Raw genomic sequence first — 13020 nt, forward strand, 5'->3', positions numbered from 1 at the left:
TCACAAAGCAGTTCCTGGCCGGCGGTGCTGCCCCCTGTGGAGGGAGCTGGAAGGAGCAGGGAGAGCGGTCCATTGCACTGTATTTGCTATTATCATAATCTTATTAATAAAAACGCGACAAATCGCAAGGTAATTTAAAATTAATAGTTTTTTAAAAAGATTTGAATTAAACAAACTAAAGCACCCAACAAAAGCAATAAAAGATAAACTTGCCACTGAAAATAGGATTTCAGAAACTGGATCATGTTGGAGAGCAGGAAACACCAGCATCTCGTCCTCTTGTCTTTTCATAAAAGGCATCTTCAGGAAGCAACATACAAAGAAGTTTGGGGGGATGAGTTTTGGGAAACAGTGCAATTATACCATTGCATCACTCGCAATGAACAAAAATACGCAGGGCTCTTTTAAGTTTGACAAACATTTCTTCAAAAGGAATTCCCATTTAACTGTGTAACCACGAGATTTCTCCCGATCATCCGCTGTAACTTCGGCGGAAACCCTGCAAAAATGGTGTAAGCGGCCATATACGCCGTTTCTCTGGGGATTCCGCCGAAGTTGCGGTGGAAGATCAGGGGGCACTCGATGGAAATTCTACCCCAATATACTTACTGCGATGTGAGATTCGCGTATTAATGTACTGCCCACTTTGCCAGTGTGTTACTTGTTTATTTGGAGACAGATAATTTTAGAGATATTATGTTGTATCGAGTAAAACATATTTTGAAATATGTATTTGATAGTTCCATAACTGCTCGCAACACTACAGTTCCAACAGAAAGTAACTGGCATAAAATATCTACAATAAAAACAGAAAATGCTGGAAATACTCAGCAAGTCAGGCAGCATCTGTGGAGAAAGCGTCAATATTTCAGGTCGATGACCCTTCGTCTGAACTTCTTATTTCAGATTTCCAGCATCCGCAGTATTTTGCTTATAAAATATCTAAATTTTAATATAATAGAAAAGCTTTGGGAAGATCCTATTAAACGGAATTCCTTCTTGTGTGCTGACCCAAATCAAAATGCAACCAAGAAACAATATTTCAGGAATTTGTATAGAGCACTAGTCAGGCTTAGGGCTGCTATTCCGGGAGATTTTATGACCTTCAGGACTGAGCTAAGTAAAGTGACACAGCACTGACTTTACAGTAGTGTCGTAGCTCATGGTAACGTTGTAAGCACTTCTGCAATCTCACCATATTGCTGCTTCAAAACGTCAGAGCAAAAGGAAGACTGTAATAAGATAAAATCTAATTCACCATTCAATATTCATTTTGAGACTTACCTATGATTTTTCCCCCAGTTGTTCAGATCAGTGTCCAGGATATTAATCTTGAATTCCTGGCGACTTCAGGACAATCTGAGAGGGTGAGCACAACCCTAATCAGGCTCCACTTGGAGTACCCTGTACAATTTTGGTCACCCTATTCCGAGGAAGATATCAAAGCACTGGTGCGAGTGCAACAAAGAGCAACTAAATTGATAACTCAGGTATATAATTCTCTATGAGCAGAGGCTATAGAAGCTGGGATATTTACACTGAACAAGATGGGGCTCAGAGGTGGCCTTATTGATGTCAAAGGGTGTAGATGAGATAAATATTAATATGTTTAACAAAGTCAGATTTTACAATAGAGTATAGCTGCAAACTTAGAAGAGAGTGGTCAGTTTTGATATAGCTATACAGCAGGTGGTGAATGTATGGAATGGACTACCATTAGGGTTGCTAATCCTTCTGGATTGCCCAGAAGTCTTCTGAGCACCTCAGAAGAGTGACCCTGGACAAAGTTCCTTACATGGTTCACGCATGCACACCATTCTGACTGTATTCACTTTCAGCCAAGCATTCCCTGGCCCCTGGTTGAATGTTCTCGTGGGTGGTGGTGGTGGTGAAGCTGCTGCAGAGCACACAAGAAAACCGATGAGAACATCGGAGAGTCAAAGGTCGGAATCGGAATTGTAAAGACAGAGGCTTGCAAGGATCTGAGCCAGGAGTACCTGAAAAGGTAAGGAAAAGCATCTTTATGTAGCCAGGGTATAAATTTCTACACGTCCTCTGTGGAGTTGCAAATCCTCCTGGATTACTGGGGAATCTCCTGGCATAGATGACCGATCGCCTGGCACTGCTGCTGGCAGGACGACCCATACCTGTTATTGCCAAGTGACGAGGAGGAGGATGCAGTTTAGCTATCTGAAGGCAAATCCGGTGAAGATGAATTTGCAAGATAATAGATCCTCAAGTTAACAATATAATAGACTATGCACTTCCATCCTTGAGCTCCAATTTCAGCACTATCATGCTCAGGTCAGTCATTCAAAATTATAGCCTTCAACGGCAGTTATTGGCATCCTCAGCAAAGCACAGACATCAAACCATTAGGTAAATGCAGTATCATTTGCAAACTGCAACAAATGTCATGTGATTGGCAACCCTAACTAGCATAGGAGGCAGTAAGAATGATTTATTATTATATTTAAGAGAACTGGTTGAGTACCAGGAGAAAAATGTGTTATATTTCCTATGCACTGGGACCGGCTAGATGGACCAGTGGTCTTTTCCACTCTTGTATATGCTTATCTATCACATTTACTAGTCAAAGATTCTGACTTCATCTGCACTCAGATCAAGTTAGTCATACTTTCTATTCCTGAACACCACTTTTCATCTAAATTGTTAAAAACTGGTATCAGATCACAGACCTCATTTAAATGAAATGATTACAGCATTAGCTAAAACCTGGTAAGACTTTAATAGATGGGAAAGATGAGGTATTCGAAAGGACAAGGAAGGCTTATTTGATTTTTAAAAAATCTACAAGTCAGGCAGATGTACAATTGTAGCCAGTTCAAAATTATATAACCTTTGGCTTAGTAGTGGAACTCTCACCTCTGACTCAACATTGTGAGGTGGAGCCCCCTTCCAGGACTTGAGCACATATGCTAGAATGTCACCAGCAGTATTGAGGAGTGCTGCATTGTCAGACATGCTGTCTTTACAATGATACTTAAACTGAGTCTGTCTTTTTACGTGGATGTAAAAGATCCCATGGCACTATTCAAAGAGCAAGGAAGTTCTTCTATTGTCCTGGCCAACATTGATTCTTCAACTACTACCACCAAAACAGATTAGGATGATCATTTATGTCATTGCTGTTTGTGGAACCTTGCTAAGAATGCATTTGTCTACAACAGTAATGTAGGAAGTCCTGAGGATATGAAAGGGGCTATATAAATGTAATTCCTTGTTTTGAAGTCCTCGAAAGTCAAATCTGTTAAAACAGACTCAATTGTAGAAGTTATGAAGAAGGCTCCAAGGACTCATGGAGAAGTCAAATTTGTTGCTTACATCAGGCCCAATTCCAGTATTCCTCTTCTCAAGAACAGCAGTCACATAGCACACAGCTGTGGATAAAGTAGAGTTGTTAAACATCATATTTGCTGAAAAGTCATCTGAAATCTAAGATTAGCTATCAAAAATTCTATAGCAGCGGAACAGCACAAACAGGCAAAATGTCAGGCATATAAAAAAATAAACAGTTCCTCCAAAAGCTTGATGCCAGAACTATCGATCGCAGTAGTATAACCACTAAAAGTCCTATCTGAGAAAATAGCTACATCCCAGATCATTTATTTATCTTTGACCATTTAAATGGGAAGCTATGATCATCATGCCAACCCATAAAAATGGATCAAAGTTGGATAGTGATAACTGCAGATCAATTCCATTAAAGCAGCAAGTACTTAAAAATAATTCCTTTTGTAATTCGTACCTTTTACACAAGCCCCATATAGTTACACTGAGAAGGATGTGTAGAACATAGATTGCCAGCCTCTTTCCTTTGAAGTCAAATTGACACAAAAATGAGATAAAAGATACTTTCAAAATTAATCAAAACTATAAATCAAAATAGGCATAATGGTAGATGACCACAGTCCACCTTGATGACTAGCGACACCAATTCTATTCAATCATAGCTAAAGCATCTCCAGCAATGGTTTCTCTTCTAGCTCCCACACCATTATCTCTGGAGTTCTCCAAGGATCCATCCTTGGCCCCTTCCTATTTCTTATCCACATGTTGCCCCTTACTGACATCATCTGAAGACAGGACGTCAGATTCTGCATGCGCATTGATGACACCACTTGTCTCGATCCCTCCACTGCCCATATTGTCAACCTGCTTGTCTGACATGCAGACCTAGATGAGCTGCAGTTTCCTCCAATTAAACGTTGGGAATATCAAAGCCATTGTCTTCAGCCCACACCACAAACTCTGTTCCCTAGCAATCAAGCTTTTAGTCACCCCTAATATCTCCTCCTTTGGCTTGGCGTCAATTTTTGTCTGATTACGCTCCTGTGAAGTACCATTTGGACATTTTCCTACAATAAAGGCGCTATATAAAAGCAAGTTGTTATTGAAGACTCATGCCTGTGACATTAATGTTGCTGCTCCCCATCTATTGTGGCCTGGGCCACAGCAAACACTCCAACCCAACACAAGAAGGCAATTGGGCCAAAACTAACCAGTTTAAGTTGTGACTAATGGAGAATGGAAGTAATGCTGCACACTGAGCATCATGCTGCATCTCTCACTTTGTAATTGAATATGCGGGCAGGTGTAAAAGAGCCACATGTAGCTCGAGACACTGGTTAGCCAATAGCACAAATCTAAGCTTCATCATAAAATTACACCTTTTGTAATGCTTACCTCTTACAATCTTGCTTTGCAACAAATGCAAACCACAAGATAAAGGGTTCATAGATGGGGCAATTGAAGATCATGTAGTACTTGCCCCAGAATTCATAGGATGGACCTGCTTATTTCCCCAGTTTATATATCTTAACTATTATACATAAACAATTGAAAGAATCATTTTTGTTGTGTCTTTCAATTTCTAATGCTGTCAAATCTAATTTCTTTTTCCATTTCAGTTTCTGCTTTCTCTCACAGTGGCACTTACACAACCTGTGATCACCTAGATGCAGGCAGAACACAACAGGAAATACACATTTGAATTGGGCCCAATAGAAATTTACAAAAAGTAAAGCAAGAAAATAACCATAAATCTCATTAGAAGTTTCTTATCCCTGAACAACTTCACTCATCAATTCTAAAGAAAGAACTTGCTTTTTAAAAAAAATAGGATTGTTCATGTCTTTGGGATATTCCAAAGCATATCACAGCCAATAGGTTTCTTCTGAAGTCTACCATCCACCGAACCTGAAAGCATCAGCATCATGCGAAGTTGAAAAAAATAAGATACATATATACACATTATGGTAATGGGCAAAAGGCCACATGATCAATATGGCACCAAACAGAAAGAGGGTTTGGCCGAGTAGTTTCTTTCCCTCTGGTTGGATACAATTTTGTAGGTGGAGATTCAGCAATTTTTTTTCTTTTTAAACATTTTTATTCTGCAGTGTCCCTTTCCTCCAATCCAAAACAATATGCAGAAGCAATGCTAAGTGAATATTATAAGCTGAAGGTGTAACAAGGGGAAATTGCTATACAGCGAGGAAAGAGGAAGTGATATGGTATGAAACAGAAAATTTTAAAAAGTTATTCTAAAGGCTACTTGAAATAAAATACTTAAATAAAAAAGCTATTAAAAAGTTCTCAATAGCATTCTCCTCACAGGAACAGTACTAATATGATGTCCAATGGGGCACTTTCTACAGGGTGCAAGAAAACTATGAAACAAAATCTCTAAGGAACTTTCAGATGCCAAAGAGCAAATTGAAAACTTTGAAGATCTAGCCACACAGAAACCAATGCTAGCAAGTTCTAACCACATCTCTTTAAAAAAACTGAACAAAGGGATAGAAGGGTATAATCCTTTTAGTCAAAAGCATCTATTAATGCATCTTTTTATCTATTACCCATACGTAACACCTGCTAAATTAAAAATGGAATTTTGCATTCTTATCTGAGCATCAGAAACTTTCACAACTGATTGCCAATTGAATTGTCCCCAGGAATAAGCTATAACCCAGTTAACTACTTAAATCCAAAACTAGAATTTTAAATTTAAACAAAGCCAATTACATAGGTATAAGGGGCGAGTTGGCTGAGGTAGATTGGGAAATTAGGTTAAAAGATATGACAGTTTAAAGAAATATTTCATAATTCTCAATGAATGTATATTCCATTGAGAAATAAAAACTCCAGGGGAAAAGTGATCCATCCATGGCTAACTAAAGAAGTTAAGGATAGTATTAGATTAAAAGAAGAGGCCTATGATGTTGCCAAGAGTAGTAAGCCTGAAGATTGGGAGAGTTTTAGAAACCAGCAAAGGATGACCAAAAAATTGATAGAGGGAGAAAATAGAATATGAAAGTAAACTAGCAAGAAATGTAAAAACAGATTGTAAGAGCTTCTACAAGTATAGAAAAAGGAAGAGAACAGCAAAAGTAAACGTGGGTCCCTTAGAGGCTGAGACAGGAGAAATTATAATGGGGAATAAGGAAATGGCAGACGTTAAACAAATATTTTGTTCTTCACAGTAGAAGACACAAAAAACATTCCAGAAAAAGTGGGGAACCAAGGGTCTAATGAGAGGGAGAAACTTAAAGTAATTAATATTAAAGAAAAAGTACTGGAGAAATTAATAGGATTAAAAGCTGACAAATCCCCTGGACCTAATGGCCTACATCCTAAGGCTCTAAAAGAGATGGATGCATTGGTTGTGATCTTCCAAAACTCCCTAGATTCTAGAACGGTCCGAGTGGATTGGAAGGTAGCAAATGTAACATCACTTTTCATGAAAGGAGGGAGAGAAAACAGGGAACTACAGGCCAGTTAACCTGACATCAGTCGTCAGGGAAAATGCTGGAATCCATTATTAAGGAAGTGGTAACCAGGGCACTTAGAAAATTATAATATGGTTAGGCAGAGTCAACATGGTTGTATGAAAAGGAAATAGTGTTTGACAAATATGTTAAGAGTTTCTTGAGGGTGTAACCAGCAGGGTAGATAAAGGGGAACCAATGGATGTAGTATATTTGGATTTTCAAAAGGCATTCGATAAGGTGGCACACAAAAGGTTGTTGCACAAGATAAAGGCTCACGGGGTTGCGGGTAATATATTAGCATGGATAGAGGATTGGTTAACGGACGGAAAACAGAGAGTAGGAATAAACGGGTCACATTCAGGTTGGCAGGCTGTTACTAGTGGGGTGCCGCAACGATCAATGCTGGGGCCTCAGCTATTTGCAATCTATATTAATGGCTTAGGTGAAGGGACCAAGTGTAATGTATCCAAGTTTGATGACAATACAAAGCTAGATGGGAAAGTAAGCTGTGAGGAGGACACAGAGTCTACAAAGGGGTAGAGACAGGATAAGTGAGTGGGCAAGAAAGTGGCAGATGGAGTATAATGTGGGGAAATGTGAGGTTATTAACTTTGGTAGGAAAAATGGAATATTTTTTAAATGGTGAGAGACTATTAAATGTTGGTGTTCAGAGGGATTTGGATGTCCTTGTACACAAAACACAGAAAGTTAATATACAGGTACAGCAAGCAATAAGGAAGGCAAATGGTATGTTGTCCTTTATTGCAAGGGGGTTGGAGTACAAGAGTAAGGAAGTCTTGCTGCAATTGTACAGGGCTTTGTTGAGACCACATCCGGAGTACTGTGTACAGTTTTGGTCTTCTTACCCAAGGATATACTTGCCTTAGAAGAGGTGCAACGAAGGTTCACTAGATTGATTCCTGGGATGAGAGGGTTGTCCTATGAGGAGAGATGGAGTAGAATGGGCCTATACTTTCTGGAGTTTAGAAGAATGAGAGGTGATCTCCTTGAAACATTTAAGATTCTGAGAGGGCTTGACAGGTAAATGCTGAGAGGCTGGACAGTATAGAAGTAGGGGGCATTGTCTCAGGATAAGGGGTCGGCCATTTAGGACTGAGATGAGGAGAAATTTCTTCACTCAGAGGGTTGTGAATCTTTGGAATTCTCTACCCCAGGTGACTGTGGATCCTCAGTTGTTGAGTGTATTCAAGGCCAAGAGCGATAGATCTTTGGACTAAGGGAATCAAGGGATATGGGGATTGGCCGCGAAAGTGGAGTTGAGGTCGAAGATCAGCCATAATAATGAATGGCAGAGCAGGCTCGAGGGGCCATATGGCCTACCCCTATTTCTTGTGTTCTTACCTTAACTACTCTCTTGGAAGCACATTCTGATGGGCTCATATAGTTAACAATAGTTGCAGGATGGAATTTGGAAACAAACTTGCAGTTTTCCACATTTGATAGCATTACCAAAACATCCCCGAGAAACTTGTGTCTCCTAGTGCAAGACAAATTCCAGTTTCTCTATCTAATTTGGGACATGAAAAAAGGAAGTGAAAGCCTTTCAAAATTAGAGGGGATGGGAGGCATGGTACAATCTCAGTAACTCTAGATTCTGGCTTCGTAAGGAAAAGGCACCAGGTGGCATGCTGCATGGTATGCAGATAGAGATGATCCAAGGCCACAGAAGAAGCAATAAGTCCAGGAAGTGAAATATGAAGATACATTTATCCATAAAAGCAATACTTTTTTTAAAAAAAAGAATGAAATGTTTAAACAATTGCTACTCTTGTAAAGGTTTTTCTAGTGAAATGGCTCACTGTTGCCAAGACCAAAAAAAATTAAATTTCTATTTCGAAACATTACAGTAAGTTACACTTTCAAACTGTACTTCTAATAATTTCAAAACAGGGAAAAGTGAAGTATTCTTCCTCAAGTTATACTTCTAATAATTTCAAAACAGGGAAAAGTGAAGTATTCTTCCTCAAGTTATACTTCTAATAATTTCAAAACAGGGAAAAGTGAAGTATTCTTCCTCAAGTTATACTTCTAATAATTTCAAAACAGGGAAAAGTGAAGTATTCTTCCTCAAGTTATACTTCTAATAATTTCAAAACAGGGAAAAGTGAAGTATTCTTCCTCAAGTTATACTTCTAATAATTTCAAAACAGGGAAAAGTGAAGTATTCCTCCTCAAGTTATACTTCTAATAATTTCAAAACAGGGAAAAGTGAAGTATTCTTCCTCAAGTTATACTTCTAATAATTTCAAAACAGGGAAAAGTGAAGTATTCTTCCTCAAGTTATACTTCTAATAATTTCAAAACAGGGAAAAGTGAAGTATTCCTCCTCAAGTTATACTTGAGGAAGAATACTTCACTTTTCCCTGTTTTGAAATTATAAGTACAGTTTGAAAGTGTAACTTACTGTAATGTTTCGAAATAGAAATTTAATTTTTTTTGGTCTTGGCAACAGTGAGCCATTTCACTAGAAAAACCTTTACAAGAGTAGCAATTGTTTAAACATTTCATTCTTTTAAAAAAAAAGTAATGCTTTTATGGATAAATGTATCTTCATATTTCACTTCCTGGACTTATTGCTTCTTCTGTGGCCTATGTTTAGATTATACCCTTGTTTTTGTACTTTAAGTAATCTTGTTATTACTGAGATAAAGCTCAGTTTCAGGACTTCAAAAATGCATGTACAAATATTGAATTGTCATTTATTGTAGAGATTTATGAAAAGATCTGTAGTTTGATTCAAACCAATATCCTTCCCAATACTAACTTTCATGCTGGTAACAATATAGTTACACAAGTTTTAGCAATACATACTAATTTCCCAACAAAACTCAATTTTGTTATTTGGCAATTAGAAGCTAAGCTCAGTCACACCCAAATTTGTTTATTCACATTGAATGACAATTCTATTTTTTTTCCCTTTACAAGCTCCAGTTCACTGCGCTTCCTTCAAAGTAGATAGGAAGAGGAGACCTTTCATCCCATTGACCTGGTTGGATCTGAACCTGAAATGGAGAGGTGAAAGGATTGCATTCTAATCCACTGGAAGTTTTACATAGTAAGGAAAAATTGAGCATTAAACCAATGAGAGGGGGACCACTGACAGCCAAATGCATGTTTCAAATTCTAATTGTCACATATAAAATGTTATTACAGCAATGATACAGTTTAAGACAACATTTTTTCCACACTGCACAAATGTTTTATAACCTATCCCAATAGTGCATGATTTAGAATATTAGAAGCCATAACAAATTTGACATAATAATGGTACTGTCTGGAAATTGAACAAAATTGGACTGGTCTTTTAGTTAGCTACCGTCACAGTAGCAATTTTTAAAAGGAAGCCTGATAAGCCTCATTTTCACGTTGTGGCGGTCATCATGCAACTAACAACATATTGCACAACAGTGTATGAGGCGAATTGCAAATCTCAAACTTTCAATGCTTCTGCTACATGGCTGCCTCCTGCATGTCCAAAGTACTGGGTTAATTCCAGTGGTAAAATAATTCCTAGGATCAAAGGGAGGAGAAAACTTGAAAAAAAAATGAATTCACTAAGACAACCCAGGCTGTATCAAACTTCCTCATGTGATCCAAAACATAAATGAAATATTTAGTGACAAATACTTCTTGCATGAAGTCCTTTTCTAGAATAAAATATATACAAAAATTCCCACAGTGGAAATAGTACAGGTGCCATTGAATATTCTGGATGAACATTCAAATTAGCCTCCACAACATTAAAACCTGGAGATTATAAACAATTACTTTATCAAGTAATTGTATTCTGCACTATGAGAACTAAACAGGATGACAAGCAGCACAGGGAAGCCTGCAGCACCAGTTCTCAGATGTGGGACATGGGAGACGAGGGGTTGGGGGGGAATCAATAATGTTTGAAACTATTTTGGTTCCACGTGATTGGCTGTAGTGTACCAATCACAGCAAGCTCATCAGTAGAGAGATTTTTAAAAAAAAAAATCCCTAGCACTGATTTTTAAAAAAAAATCTGATGGCCCACTCTGGACTCCTCAGAGAATAGGGTCCATGAGGCAGCATGAGTGCTGCATTAATTAAGGGGGGAAAAGAGAAGAGACAAATAGGAGTAAAATGTTAAAAATAAAAACAGCAAGAGGGACATGGCGAGAGAGAGGGGGAGGGAGGGAGGGACATGGCGAGAGAGGGACATGGCGAGAGAGAGGGGGAGGGAGGGAGGGACATGGCGAGAGAGAGGGGGAGGGAGGGAGGGACATGGCGAGAGAGAGGGGGAGGGAGGGACATGGCGAGAGAGAGGGGGAGGGAGGGACATGGCGAGAGAGAGGGGGAGGGAGGGACATGGCGAGAGAGAGGGGGAGGGGAGGGACATGGCGAGAGAGAGGGGGAGGGGAGGGACATGGCGAGAGAGAGGGGGAGGGGAGGGAGGGAGGGACATGGCGAGAGAGAGGGGGAGGGGGGGGAGGGAGGGACATGGCGAGAGAGAGGGGGAGGGGAGGGACATGGCGAGAGAGAGGGGGAGGGGAGGGAGGGAGGGACATGGCGAGAGAGAGGGGGAGGGGAGGGAGGGAGGGACATGGCGAGAGAGAGGGGGAGGGGAGGGAGGGAGGGACATGGCGAGAGAGAGGGGGAGGGGAGGGAGGGAGGGACATGGCGAGAGAGAGGGGGAGGGGAGGGAGGGACATGGCGAGAGAGAGGGCGAGGGAGGGAGGGACATGGCGAGAGAGAGGGGGAGGGAGGGACATGGCGAGAGAGAGGGGGAGGGAGGGAGGGACATGGCGAGAGAGAGGGGGAGGGAGGGACATGGCGAGAGAGAGGGGGAGGGAGGGAGGGACATGGCGAGAGAGAGGGGGAGGGAGGGACATGGCGAGAGAGAGGGGGAGGGAGGGACATGGCGAGAGAGAGGGGGGGGGGGGGGGAGTGAGGGACATGGCGAGAGAGAGGGGGGGGGAGGGAGGGAGGGACATGGCGAGAGAGAGGGGGAGGGAGGGAGTGAGGGACATGGCGAGAGAGAGGGGGAGGGAGGGAGGGACATGGCGAGAGAGAGGGGGAGGGAGGGAGGGACATGGCGAGAGAGAGGGGGAGGGAGGGAGGGACATGGCGAGAGAGAGGGGGAGGGAGGGAGGGACATGGCGAGAGAGAGGGGGAGGGAGGGAGGGACATGGCGAGAGAGAGGGGGAGGGAGGGACATGGCGAGAGAGAGGGGGAGGGAGGGAGGGACATGGCGAGAGAGAGGGGGAGGGAGGGAGGGACATGGCGAGAGAGAGGGGGAGGGAGGGAGGGACATGGCGAGAGAGAGGGGGAGGGAGGGAGGGACATGGCGAGAGAGAGGGGGAGGGAGGGAGGGACATGGCGAGAGAGAGGGGGAGGGAGGGAGGGACATGGCGAGAGAGAGGGGGAGGGAGGGAGGGACATGGCGAGAGAGAGGGGGAGGGAGGGAGGGACATGGCGAGAGAGAGGGGGAGGGAGGGAGGGACATGGCGAGAGAGAGGGGGAGGGAGGGAGGGACATGGCGAGAGAGAGGGGGAGGGAGGGAGGGACATGGCGAGAGAGAGGGGGAGGGAGGGAGGGACATGGCGAGAGAGAGGGGGAGGGAGGGAGGGACATGGCGAGAGAGAGGGGGAGGGAGGGAGGGACATGGCGAGAGAGAGGGGGAGGGAGGGAGGGACATGGCGAGAGAGAGGGGGAGGGAGGGAGGGACATGGCGAGAGAGAGGGGGAGGGAGGGACATGGCGAGAGAGAGGGGGAGGGAGGGACATGGCGAGAGAGAGGGGGAGGGAGGGACATGGCGAGAGAGAGGGGGAGGGAGGGAGGGACATGGCGAGAGAGAGGGGGAGGGAGGGAGGGACATGGCGAGAGAGGGGGAGGGAGGGAGGGACATGGCGAGAGAGAGGGGGAGGGAGGGACATGGCGAGAGAGCGGGGGAGGGAGGGAGGGACATGGCGAGAGAGGGGGAGGGAGGCAGGGAGATGGCGAGAGAGGGGGAGGGAGGGAGATGGCGAGAGGGGGAAAAAGAGGTGATGGAGAGGGGAGAGACACAGACGGTGAGAGAAAGATCGTGCATTTCATGACTGCAAGATGTCCCAAAGTGCTTATCAGCCAATGAAGTCCTTTTAAAGCGCAGCTACTGTTGTGACGTAATGAAAGGAAATGTGGCAGCCAATTTGCACATAGCAAGGTCCCACAAGATAATGACCAGATAATCTGTTTG

This window comes from Heptranchias perlo, chromosome 29 (genome assembly GCF_035084215.1).
Source record: "Heptranchias perlo isolate sHepPer1 chromosome 29, sHepPer1.hap1, whole genome shotgun sequence".
NCBI classification, from domain to species: Eukaryota; Metazoa; Chordata; class Chondrichthyes; order Hexanchiformes; family Hexanchidae; genus Heptranchias; species Heptranchias perlo.